Source organism: Chlorocebus sabaeus, chromosome 8 (assembly GCF_047675955.1).
Source record: "Chlorocebus sabaeus isolate Y175 chromosome 8, mChlSab1.0.hap1, whole genome shotgun sequence".
NCBI lineage: Eukaryota > Metazoa > Chordata > Mammalia > Primates > Cercopithecidae > Chlorocebus > Chlorocebus sabaeus.
The window spans coordinates 41,697,725-41,709,087 of NC_132911.1; the positions used below are offsets into that span (position 1 = coordinate 41,697,725).

The following is an 11,363-nucleotide window of genomic DNA, read 5'->3' on the forward strand; positions in this document are numbered from 1 at the left end:
CCTCCCTGTGCCTCCCCGTGGCCTTCCCCCTGTGCGTGCAGGTCCTAATCTTGTCTCATAGGACACCAGTCCTATTGCATTAGGACCTACCCCAATAATGCCATTTAACCGAATCACTTAAAGGTCTGTGTGCAAATGCAGTCACATTCTGATGGGTGGGGGTGAGGATCTCAACATGGATTTTTGGGGGGACAGCTCAGCACATAACAGCCTCCCGTACCCCTGCCCCATTACCTTCCATCTGGCCTGCCTCAGCTCCCCTTCCTGCTTGGGTTTTGCTCCTCGGGCACTCATCACTGTCTGTCTGCCACACTGTGTGTTTAATTATGCGTTGAATTCCTGGCCTGTGTCCCCTGCTGCAGTGTGAGCCCCAGGAAGGCAGGGAGTCTTGTCTGTTTCACTTTCTGCCTTATCCGCTGTGCCTTTAACAAAGCCTGGTAAGGCAGCCACTATCTTAATATAACATCATTAACATCTATAGTTAATGTATATTGACTCGATCAATTAATTAAAGCCACAGCTGTTTTTGCAAGGCCTCTGGAGCATCCTGATGTTCCTAGTTTTTTCTTTATTTTCTGGAAGATTTCTTTGTGAGCTCTGAACATGGACTCATTCTCGGAGACACTTGTCACGGTCATTCAAACCACGCTTTTGCTCGTTCATTTGCAGGCTGCTTCCTCCCTGTCACTTTCTTCCTCCTGCCAACTGTGAAACAGCCTTTTCATTTCTTAACCTTTTTGTGGCTCCAGAAGGCACATCGTTTTCTTCCCTCCTGCCCTTCTGTTTGGTATTTAAAAACACACCCTGAGAGACATAAATGCAGTTTTTTTTTTCCTCCAGTGAATTTTCTGCAACTGCGGGCCTTGCTTTAAGAAGACTCAACAGATAACAAGTGTAAATGCCGAAAATATCAAGCAAAGGCAGAGGGCCAAAGGGAAGGGTGATGGTTTTACTAAAAGTTCTTTTTTCTTTATTTTTAAGGATTCAATGTGCATTTCCTTAGTGGTGGTTTTCCTTTCGTGCTCATAAAATGTGATTTGACTTACAAATTGTAATTCCTATAATATTATTTAGGGCATTTGTACTACATCAAGGTAGATACAGCTGTCTTGGCATTTCTTTGGTAAAATGCTTACAAATACTTTGGACTTCTCTTGACCTTTTCATTTTTCCCTCACAGAGTTACTGATTGCCGCTGTGGGCTCCCAGCTTTGCCCTCAGGGGCTGGTGTGAGCCCCGAGCAGCCGAGTGGTGACTCTAGGAAAGGGGAGAAGTCAGGGGAGGGAGGAATCTTCCTCCCAGATCAGCCCACAGAAACCTCTGTGCCCATCACATATGCCTGAGCTTCCAGTCCCCTAGGTGTCCCTCGCAGCTTCCTTTGAGTCCAGCTGTGACAGAGGGAAAGTGAAAGACATATCACAGAATGGGGTTCCGAAGACTTCACAGCCAGGCCCCCTCATTCCTCAGTGAGAAGGAGCAGAATGAAAGTGCACGCAGAGGGCAGGGAGGTGGTGCAGGCCCAGAGAATTTAAGAGATGGCACAGGCATGCAGAGGCAGAGGTCCCATCCTTCATCCATGTGCTGACTGAACACGTCTGTTGCATAGCCCAGTGCACAGAAATGTGTCGGGGGTGGGGGAATTCCGCACCTATGCTCCCACCAGTTGCTTAACAGGAAAAAACCTAGGAGGTTACAGGAAAAAGTTAATAGTGGTTTGCATTAGCCTACAGGCATAAAGACACATCCCTGCAATGGAGTACTATGAAGCCTTTAAAAGAACAAGGTGGGCAGGCACTGTGGCTCACATCTGTAATCACAGTACTTTGGGAGGCCAAGGCGAGGCGGGAGGATAGCTTGAGCCTGGGAGTTCAAGACTAGTCTGGGCATTATAGAGAGACCTTTTCTTTAAAAAAATAAAAATGAAAAAATTTGCTGGGCATGGTGGCACATCTCTGTAGTCCCAGCTACTCAGGAGGCTGAGGTCGGGGGTTGCTTGAGCCTGGGAGGTTGAGGTTGCACTGAGCTGTGATCACGCCACTGCACTGTAGCCTGGGTGACAGAGTGAGACTGTCTCAAAAAGGTGAAAAAAAAAAGAACAAGATGATCCCATAGAATAGGTGATACAAATCAGATGAAGAAAGTAGTCTTTCATCTGTGTACTCAAACACAAGAGGAGAGCTAGGTGGCGTGGACATACTCACAGACAGCTGTGTCTGTCTCTGCTGAGATACACATGGGAACTTTCTGCTATGGGGAAGGGAACAGAAGAGTTGGGGCAGAGAAAGGAATTAAACTTTCCATTGTATGTCCTGTATGCACTTCTGCTTCTCTGACATGTGAAAGCCTTACATTTTGTCTGGAGACGGAGTTTCACTCCTGTCACCTAGGCTGGAGTACAATGGCACCATCTCGGCTCACTGCAACTTCTGCCTCCTGCATTCAAGCAATTGTCCTGCCTCAGCCTTCCAGGTAGCTGGGATTACAGGTGCCCGCCACCATGCCCAGCTAATTTTTGTATTTCCAGTAGAGATGGGGTTTCACCATGTTGGCCAGGTTGTCTTGAACTCCTGACCTCAGGCCATCCACCCCAAAGTGCCTCAGCCTCCCAAAGTGCTGGGATTACAGGCATTGTAGCAGGACAGGCTGCAGACAAAACCTCTCAGACACCAAGTTGTAGAAGGAAGGGCTTTATTCAGCTGGGAGCATTGGCAAGCTACCGTCTCAAAATCCGAGCTCCCTGAGTGCACAATTTCTGTCCCTTTTTAGGGCTCACAACACTAAAGATTTTACATAAAAGGGTCGTGATTGATTTGAGCAAGTAGGGGGTACGTGACAGGGGCTGCCTGCACTGGTGGTCAGAGAGAAACAGAACAGGGCAGGGAGTTTCACAATGTTCTTCTATACAGTGTCCAGAATCTATGAATAACATTGGTTTCTAGGTTATGAGTTGATTTGTAACTACTGGGTTTAGGCCAGGCAGGCCCAGGCCTGGTTTTGGGCCTGGTGCCAGGCTGCCTATCTTGGTTCACTTCCTTGTTTTTTCTTAAAACAGGTACTGGGTATAAAACAATGTAAAACAATATGAGAGGGTCTCTCTCTTTCCTCATTTCCCCCCTTTGAGACTCTCACTTTTTATTAGTGGGAGTTGTCACTCTTATTTTTGCTACTTATGTCTTTTTGTGCAATAGATTGATAGTGATTCATATAGTACACTTGTGCTGAAGCATTTTGGTGAACTAAGATAGCAATGAAGCTTTTTTTATCATTTGAAGAAGTACAGGTAGCAAACAAGGGAGCAGTAAGCGGGTTCTTATTACTATTATAACTTTTATTATAAGAGTTTTAAATCGTCCTAGTGCTGGGAACTAATTTTTAAACATGGCTTCAGGGTCGAATTCGTGCTACACTTGTACGGGCACATGTGTCAGTTTTGTCATATTTTTAACTATGTCTTTAACTACTTGCCTTTGACAGTAATATGTGTAGACAGTAATTAGTAAGGTTAAATTTCTTATAGACCTCTATTTCAGCTGTTAGCAAGTAGTCAAGAGCCAATCTATTTTGATAGATAGCACTTCTTATCCAAGTTTCTTGCCAGGCCAGAACAGTCAAGGCTTGACTGGTTTTATTAGTGATGATTTTTAAAACAGCTTGCAACCGTATGGTTTGATTGAGCATGTAAATGGGGGTCCAGTATTCCCATGAGCCGTCTTGTGTCTAAGTGGCAGGCCTATAGTATTGTATAATTTTTTAGGAGTTCATTTACCATCTTTTTAATTACCTGTGGCTATGCTTCATTTTTCACGGGAAGCATAGACAGGGAAGCCCAGGAGTTCACTTGCTTTTATGGGCAGTAGGAAGAAAGATGGTTTAATAGTGCCAATAACACAACCACCTGTCCGCTGGTCAGGCAGCTTAGCATAGGCTTTATGTCTACATATCCAGTATAACCCGGTGGGGGCAGTCCAGTCCTGGTGGAATTCTGGGTAGGTCCAGACAGTCTGCAACCTTGGAAATTTACTGAACGGATCTCCTTCTGTGTAATTGGAACTCCACCATGTAACTGTTTTTTTGGTACCATTATACAGTTTTTGCCCCAGACAACTAAGTCATCCTACAGAACGAGTGAATTTTTTTCTTTTTCTTAGCTATGCAATATTGTCCAATAATTGAGACTTTTAGAGCCTAGAAATGATCAGGGTGATTCTTTTGGGCCGGGAGTTCATCAGGAACTGGGTCTGTAGGCACTAATTCTTGGGTTTCTTATGGCCATTGATCTCTTATTACAGTTTTTTCACAAACATAACATGAAGTGACATTTACAGATTGGGCTACGTGCTTGGCTAATTGCAAAAACAAATTTCTGTTTTTTCCTGGAGTCTCTGGTACTGGCACATTTAGTTTATCATAGAAAGTCTGAAATACTGGTTCCAGAGACAGTTTACGAACCTCCTCTTTTACTAAGATATTTACTTTAGGACCTAGTCCTTTTCTATTGATGCCCAGAGATACATGTTCTCCTTTTGTTTACCTTGGGTTTAAGGGATTTGTAATTATTAATTTCAAGGGGTTGCAGCTTCCACTTGTACAGGAGGGGCTGCCTTCTCCTTTTTGAAGCTAAAAAGTATCTTTTTTATCATTTTTTAAAATAGTCTAGATTACACAAGACCAGTAATTACACACATTTGCATATGAGCTTAATTCATGGCAGATATATTCATTTCCTGCCGTGTAAAACCTTTTTTTTTTAATTTAAAGAACTGCATCTTATTCTATGCTGATTGCTATTGATAGTGGCACAAGCATTAAATTTTAGGGTTATATGCTTGGAGACCCCTCTGTCTTCTGTCGTAGCTATTAGTTTACTTGTGTCACCTAGAAAAGGATCAGTTCTTAATTTTATTTTAAAAACTGTGATCATGGGAGGCTTAAAATGGGTCATAACATGCATCAGGTTGGTTATTTCCTGGGCTACATACCTTGGATAGAATAGCATTATACAAACAAGTTTCTTTTAGAGTCCTGGTACACTTATAACAACCACAAAATAATAGGACTGTAGCAATCTTTTATCCTACCTCAGTGCCTTGATGTATATATACTGGGAACAGCCCTCAGTCTGAGGAAGGCCAGTTGAAGTTCCTACTGTACAAGTCCACATTTCAAGGAAAATGAGTCCTGCAATGAGTTTCCTCATGCTTCGGCCATGCGTGGACCAATCAGCTTCTGGGTGTGACTGGATCAGGGCTTGTCGTCTTCTTCAGAGTCACTTTGCAGGAGTTGGCGAAGCTGCTCCCATCCACGTACAGCTCCCAGTCTACTGACGTTTAAGGATAGTCTCAGAGGTTGGGCTCACTAGAATAAACTGAGTCCAGTACTTTTACACAGTTACATTTAACTGGGCTCTCTGATACCAGTAGCAAGGTGGCAGGGTTTAGGGTGTTGCAAACTTCAATGGTTATGTGGGGATTTTCACAGAGCGAACTTTGGTATCTAGTTAGTCTAGCATTCATTGGCTAATGGTGTCCTTTGGTATTTATTAAAATTACCACAGCATTTGCGGGGGGGGACTTTAGGTTTTACCTAAGAGTTAGCTTATTTGCTTCTTGTGCTAACAGGGCCATTGCTGCCAGGGCCCTTGGACAGGGGGCCAGCCTTTGGAAACCCTATCTAGTTGTTTTGAGAGATAGGCCACTGGCCTTGGCCAGGGCCCTACAGTCTGGGCTAAAACTCCAACTGCCATTTTTTTTCTTTTTGACACATAGAGTGTAAAGAGTTTTGTCAGGTCAGGTAGCCTCAGGTCTGGTGCCGATATGAGTTTTTCTTTTTAACTCATGAAAAACTCATTGCTGTTGGTTGTATTAGATGTAGTTTATCTAATCTACATTTTTATTGACTGTCTTCTACCAAAATATTGACTTAAATCCTGTAACTAATTTCAAATTTTAAATTGACCTGGTATTCCTTGCGGGGCTCCAATTGCATCTAAATAGATGTGAGAGTTGAAAGACCTATAAGGGGCTTCTCTCGCTTTACAATATCTTATTGTTTTTTTTCTTCCTCTGGTTGATGAAATGCCAGGATGAAAGGGATAGCCAAATGGACTAAAGTACAAGTGCTACTCTAGTTATTCGGCAGAGTGCCCAGTAAAGGTCTACCACAATACCACCACACATCTGCTCAGGGATGAACGAGGGCTGACTGATTGATAAGCTCTTGAAAATTCTTAAGCTCATCGCATCCCTTCAGGTCTCCAAGGAATGCTAAGTCTCCTCCCTGCCATGAGAGACACGAAGTGAACTTAGTGTTGGGAAACAGAAGCTGGATGACCCTTGGGGGCTGACTTGCAGGGACTCTGGGATATAGCAGAGAGAGTCTGGCATGACTTATTACTCCAGGCTATAGAATCCTGGAAAGCAGCTACCATGCAGCCCATGCCTGGTCGACTGGAGGACCACCTTAGTGGAAGGGGGACAATCAGGGCCTCTGGCCTGCCATGTGCACAAGCATAACAATTGCTTTTGTTTAACGTGCAGATGGAATATTTGATCCATTTTAACCAGGCATTTGCATCTTGGTATGCTGTCTTAATTGCCAAAGTTTGTTTTAAGTCTTTAACTTTTATGATCCTTTAGTAAAATGAACATTTTCTTTAGCACCTATCTTTATTAGTTTTTAGACCAAAGAAAGCTAAACACCATTTTATATTTAATAATGCTTCTTGTATGATTTGTATATGAGATAAGCTAAATTTTACCTGTATATTAGTATGTTATTAATGTTAAACTTAATTTTAATAAAACCTTGTAGACATATTTATCCAAGTTTTTATGTTTGATCATAAGGTAAGATTTTATAGACTTTTTTTTTAACCTTTTATAATTTTTGTTAAAGAGTAGGTTGATGCTTTAAGAAAAACCTGTTGCATTTTACTTTAATGTCCAGTTCACAGAAAAACTGGATGATACCTTTTCAACTTTAGCTAATATGTTTACACACAGAATTTTCTTTACAATTAACATTTTAAAACTTGCTTAAACTTTTAAAACAACAATTTTTTAACCTTTTAATGTAGGTAAAAATCCACATTTTTATGCCTCCTTATAATCTTTTTACCAAAGGTATATTTTACTTTTCTTATACACCTTGCACATAAACTGTTTCTTCAATAATACTCAGGAGGCCTTATTACTTTTAAATTACACAACATTTTTTGCATAAAAATGTTTTATAACTTTTTTCTTTTATGACTTTTGCAGACAATTTTTCAACATGTTTCAACTTTCTGACTTATTACAAACTTTTTGTTTTTAAAACAACCAGTTAATTTATTTCAGGACAAGAATTTACCATATAACTTTCTTTTTATATAAATTTTGCCTCCCCCCTTTTTTCCCTTTCTTGAAATTTTTTAACATAGTTCCTGCTGGGGTGGGCTTATTTGTGCCTGACCCATGCTTCTTTGAGACAAAACACCACGCTCACACCACACGCACACCACAAAACAAACAAACAAACAACAACAACAACAAAACAGGTAAAAAAGGGCACACACACATTTCTGCAGTTTACACCAACCAAAATCAAAACCAAAATCAGAGTATCCAGAAATCCAAGCCAGGTCAAAACCAAAACCAAAGTATCAAGCAATCCAAGTCAAGTCAAAAACAAAAACCAAAGTGTCTGTACAGGCACACAGTGGGTGATCAGGCCACGCTTCTACTCAGATGGAGTAAGCAATTTCCCAAGACCAGTCCACCAAAGTGCCAATAAAGGCATGCCATGGGTGATCAGGCCACACTTCCACTCAAATGGAGTGGGCAAGTTCCAAAGACTAGTCTTACCAAGTTTCAGATGTCCGGACTCCCAGTGCCAGTTCCCTCCCCGGGTTCAGCCACTGTATTAATCCTCTGTGGGGGCCTGCTACACACTGCTCTGGTGAGGCGTTCCACGGGGACAATTGCCTACCCAGGAGCGCTCTTTGGTTCGCATCACTCAGGCTGGCTGGAGTCCCCCACAGAGATGCTCCACAGAGCAGGAGTAAGCCGCCTAAGGGGCCGCCTCAGCCACCTCACTTCCTGGTCAGGGAACCAAGAAATATAGCAGGACAGGCCACAGACAAGAACTCCTCAGCCACCAAGTTGTAAAAGGAAGGGCTTTATTCAGCTGGGAGCATTGGCAAGCTACCGTCTCAAAATCCGAGCTCCCTGAGTGCACAATTTCTGTCCCTTTTTAGGGCTCACAGCACTAAAGATTTTACATAACAGGGTCATGATTGATTTGAGCAAGTAGGGGGTACGTGACAGGGGCTGCCTGCACTGGTGGTCAGAGAGAAACAGAACAGGGCAGGGAGTTTCACAGTGTTCTTCTATACAATGTCCGGAATCTATGAATAACATTGGTTTCTAAGTTATGAGTTGATTTGTAACTACTGGGTTTAGGCCAGGCAGGCCCAGGCCTGGTTTCGGGCCTGGCGCTGGGCTGCCTGTCTTGGTTTTACTTCCTTGTTTTTTCTTAAAACAGGTACTGGTATAAAACAATATAAAACAATATGAGAGGGTCTCTCTCTTTCCTCAGCATGAGCCACAGCACCCAGCCTAAGAACAGAATGTCAAAGGCTCTTCTTTGGCTACCTGTGTGCTCTGACATCTCTCTCCTGTAGAGTCTTGGTTACCTCCTGGCAGAACCACCAAGGAGGACTCCTGCCACTGCGAGCCTAGTTTCCTTTCCACTGCTCCTTATTTATCCTTCCTGCAGGCGCTGTCAGCTCTCAAGTTCACCCCAATCCCTCACTTGACCCTGCTCACAGGGGACCAGACCCACCGTCCTGCTGGTCATGAACCCTTTAGAGCCCCAGCCCCGTGATCAGGGCTGTCTCTTAGAAATGATTCTGAATAAACTGGTTCCTGGCACTCCTTTGTCGGCTCTCTTTCTTCACTTAAAAAAATATATATATACTAACCTATATGTAACACAAATATTTACCATTTTAACTATTTTTAGATGCACAGTTCAGGGGCACTAACTACATTCACATTGTTGTGCAACCATCAAAACTATCCATCTCCGGAACCTTTTCCTCTTGCCAAGCTGCAGCTCTGTCCCTGTTAACGGTAACTCTCAGCCTGGTGCAGTGGCTGACGCCTGGAATCCCAGCATGTTGGGAGGCCGAGGAGGGTGGACCATGAGGTCAGGAGTTTGAGACCAGCCTGGCCAACATAGTGAAACCCTGTCTCTACTAAAAATACAAAAATTAGCCCGGTGTGGTGGCGTGTGCCTGTAGTCTCGGCTACTCCGAAGGCTGAGACAGTAGAATCGCTTGAACCCAGGAGGTGGAGGTTGTGGTGAACCGAGATTGCACCACTGCACTCCAAACAAAAAAAAAATAGTAACTCCCCAATTCGCCCTCCCTGCAGCCCCTGGTAACTACTCTCCAGGGGTGCCTAATTGGTGCCAAAGTAATTGAGGTTTAGGACCGTGAATTTTAAATCATTATAACTAGGCTCAAACACATCTTTATTAATCAACATAGGAACCATTACAATCAACACATTTTTGCCAATGAGAAATAAGTTTGTTTACTCCTGTAGCGTAAAAATCCATGCTTCAGGATTCGACAAACTCTTGGAAAGCATTTTCTGCATCCTGCTGGTTGTGGAAGCATTTTCCCTGCAAAAAGTTGTCGAGATGCTTGAAGAAGTGGTAGTTGGTTGGCGAGAGGTCAGGTGAATATGGCAGATGAGGCAAAACTTCATAGCCCAATTCGTTTAGCTTCTGAAGCATTGGTTTTGTGATGTGCGGTCAGTCGGGCATTGTCAGAGAAGAATCAGGCCTTTTCTGTTGACCAATGCCGGCTGCAGGCGTGGCAATTTTCAGTGTGTCTCATCGATTTGCCAAACATACTTCTCAGGTGTATTGGTTTGGCTGGGAGTCAGAAAGCTGTAGTGGATCAGACCGGCAGCCGACCACCAAACAGTGACCGTGACCTTTTTTTGGTGCAAGTTTGGCTCTGGGAAGTGCTTTGGAGCTTCTTCTCAGTCCAACCACTGAGCCGGTCATCACCAGTTGCATAAAATCCACTTTTCATGGCACATCACAATTCAATCTCGAAATGGTTCCTTGTTGTTGAGTAGAATAAGAGAAGATGACACTTCAAAATGACAGTTTTTTGTTTGTTTGTTTGTTTTAATTTTGCTCAGCTCATGAGGCAACCACTTACCGAGCTTTTTCACCTTTCCAATTTGCTTCAAATGCCAAAGGACCATAGAATCATCTACGTTGAGTTCTTCGGCAACCTCTCGAGTGGTTGTAAGAGGATCAGCTTTGATGATTGCTCTCAACTGGTTGTTGTCATCTTTTGATGGCCGGCCATACACTCCTCATCTTCAGGGCTCTCACCTCCTTTGTAAAACTTCCCAAACCACCATTGCACTTACATTCGTTAGCAGTTCCAGGGCCAAATGTGTTGTTGATGTTGAGAGTTGTGTCTGCTGCTTTATGACCCATTTTGAACTTGAATAAGAAAATCGCTGAAATCTGCTTTTTGTCTAACATCATTTCCATAGTCTAATATAAATAAATATAGAAAAAACAACAGTAATAAGTCATTAGCAAAAATATAAAGTGAGAAATGCACATTAAAATGATGCGTAACATAACCACATTGATTTAAGAATGTATTCCAATATCAAATGGCAAATTTCAACAATATAAAAACCGCAATTTACTTTTGCACCAGACTTTCTGTGTCTGAATTTGCCTATTCCAGGTACCTTGTATAAGTGGAATTGTGTAACATTTGTATTTTTGTGACTGGCTTCTTTCACTTAGCATAATGTCTCCAAGGTGCATCTCTGTTGCAGTATGTGTCAGAATCCCCTTCCTTTTTAAGGCTGAATAATATTCCATTGTGTGGATTGACTATATTTTGTGGTCTGTTCCTCTGTCTATGGATACTTGTGTTGATTTTGCCTTTTGGCCATTGTGAAGTAGCCTGCTAGAACATAGATGGACAAATGTCTGTGTGAGCCCCTGCTTTCATTCCTTTTGGATATAGGCCCAGAAGTGGAATTGTTGGATCATATGGTAATTCTGTTTAATTTTTTGAGAAACTGCCCTACTGCTTTGCACAGCAGTCATTCAATTTTGCATTCCTACCAACAGAGCACAACGGCTCCAGCTACACAACAATCTCACCGATGCTTACTGTTTTCTGTTTTTTGATAATAGTAAGCCTAATGGGTATGAGGTCAGAGCTAAATGTGCTTTTGGTTCATATTTTCCTAAAGATTAGCGAAATTGAGCATTTTTTTCCTGTCTTTATTGGTTTTTTGTATATCGTATTTGGGGAAATAGCTATTCAA

At 42.6% G+C, this 11,363-nt stretch overlaps 1 pseudogene; it reads right to left on the bottom strand.

The window, feature by feature from the left end:
• Positions 1-9,519: 9,519 nt before the first annotated feature.
• Positions 9,520-10,563, bottom strand: LOC140712302 (histone-lysine N-methyltransferase SETMAR-like; annotated as a pseudogene).
• Between the last annotated feature and the right edge of the window lie 800 nt (positions 10,564-11,363).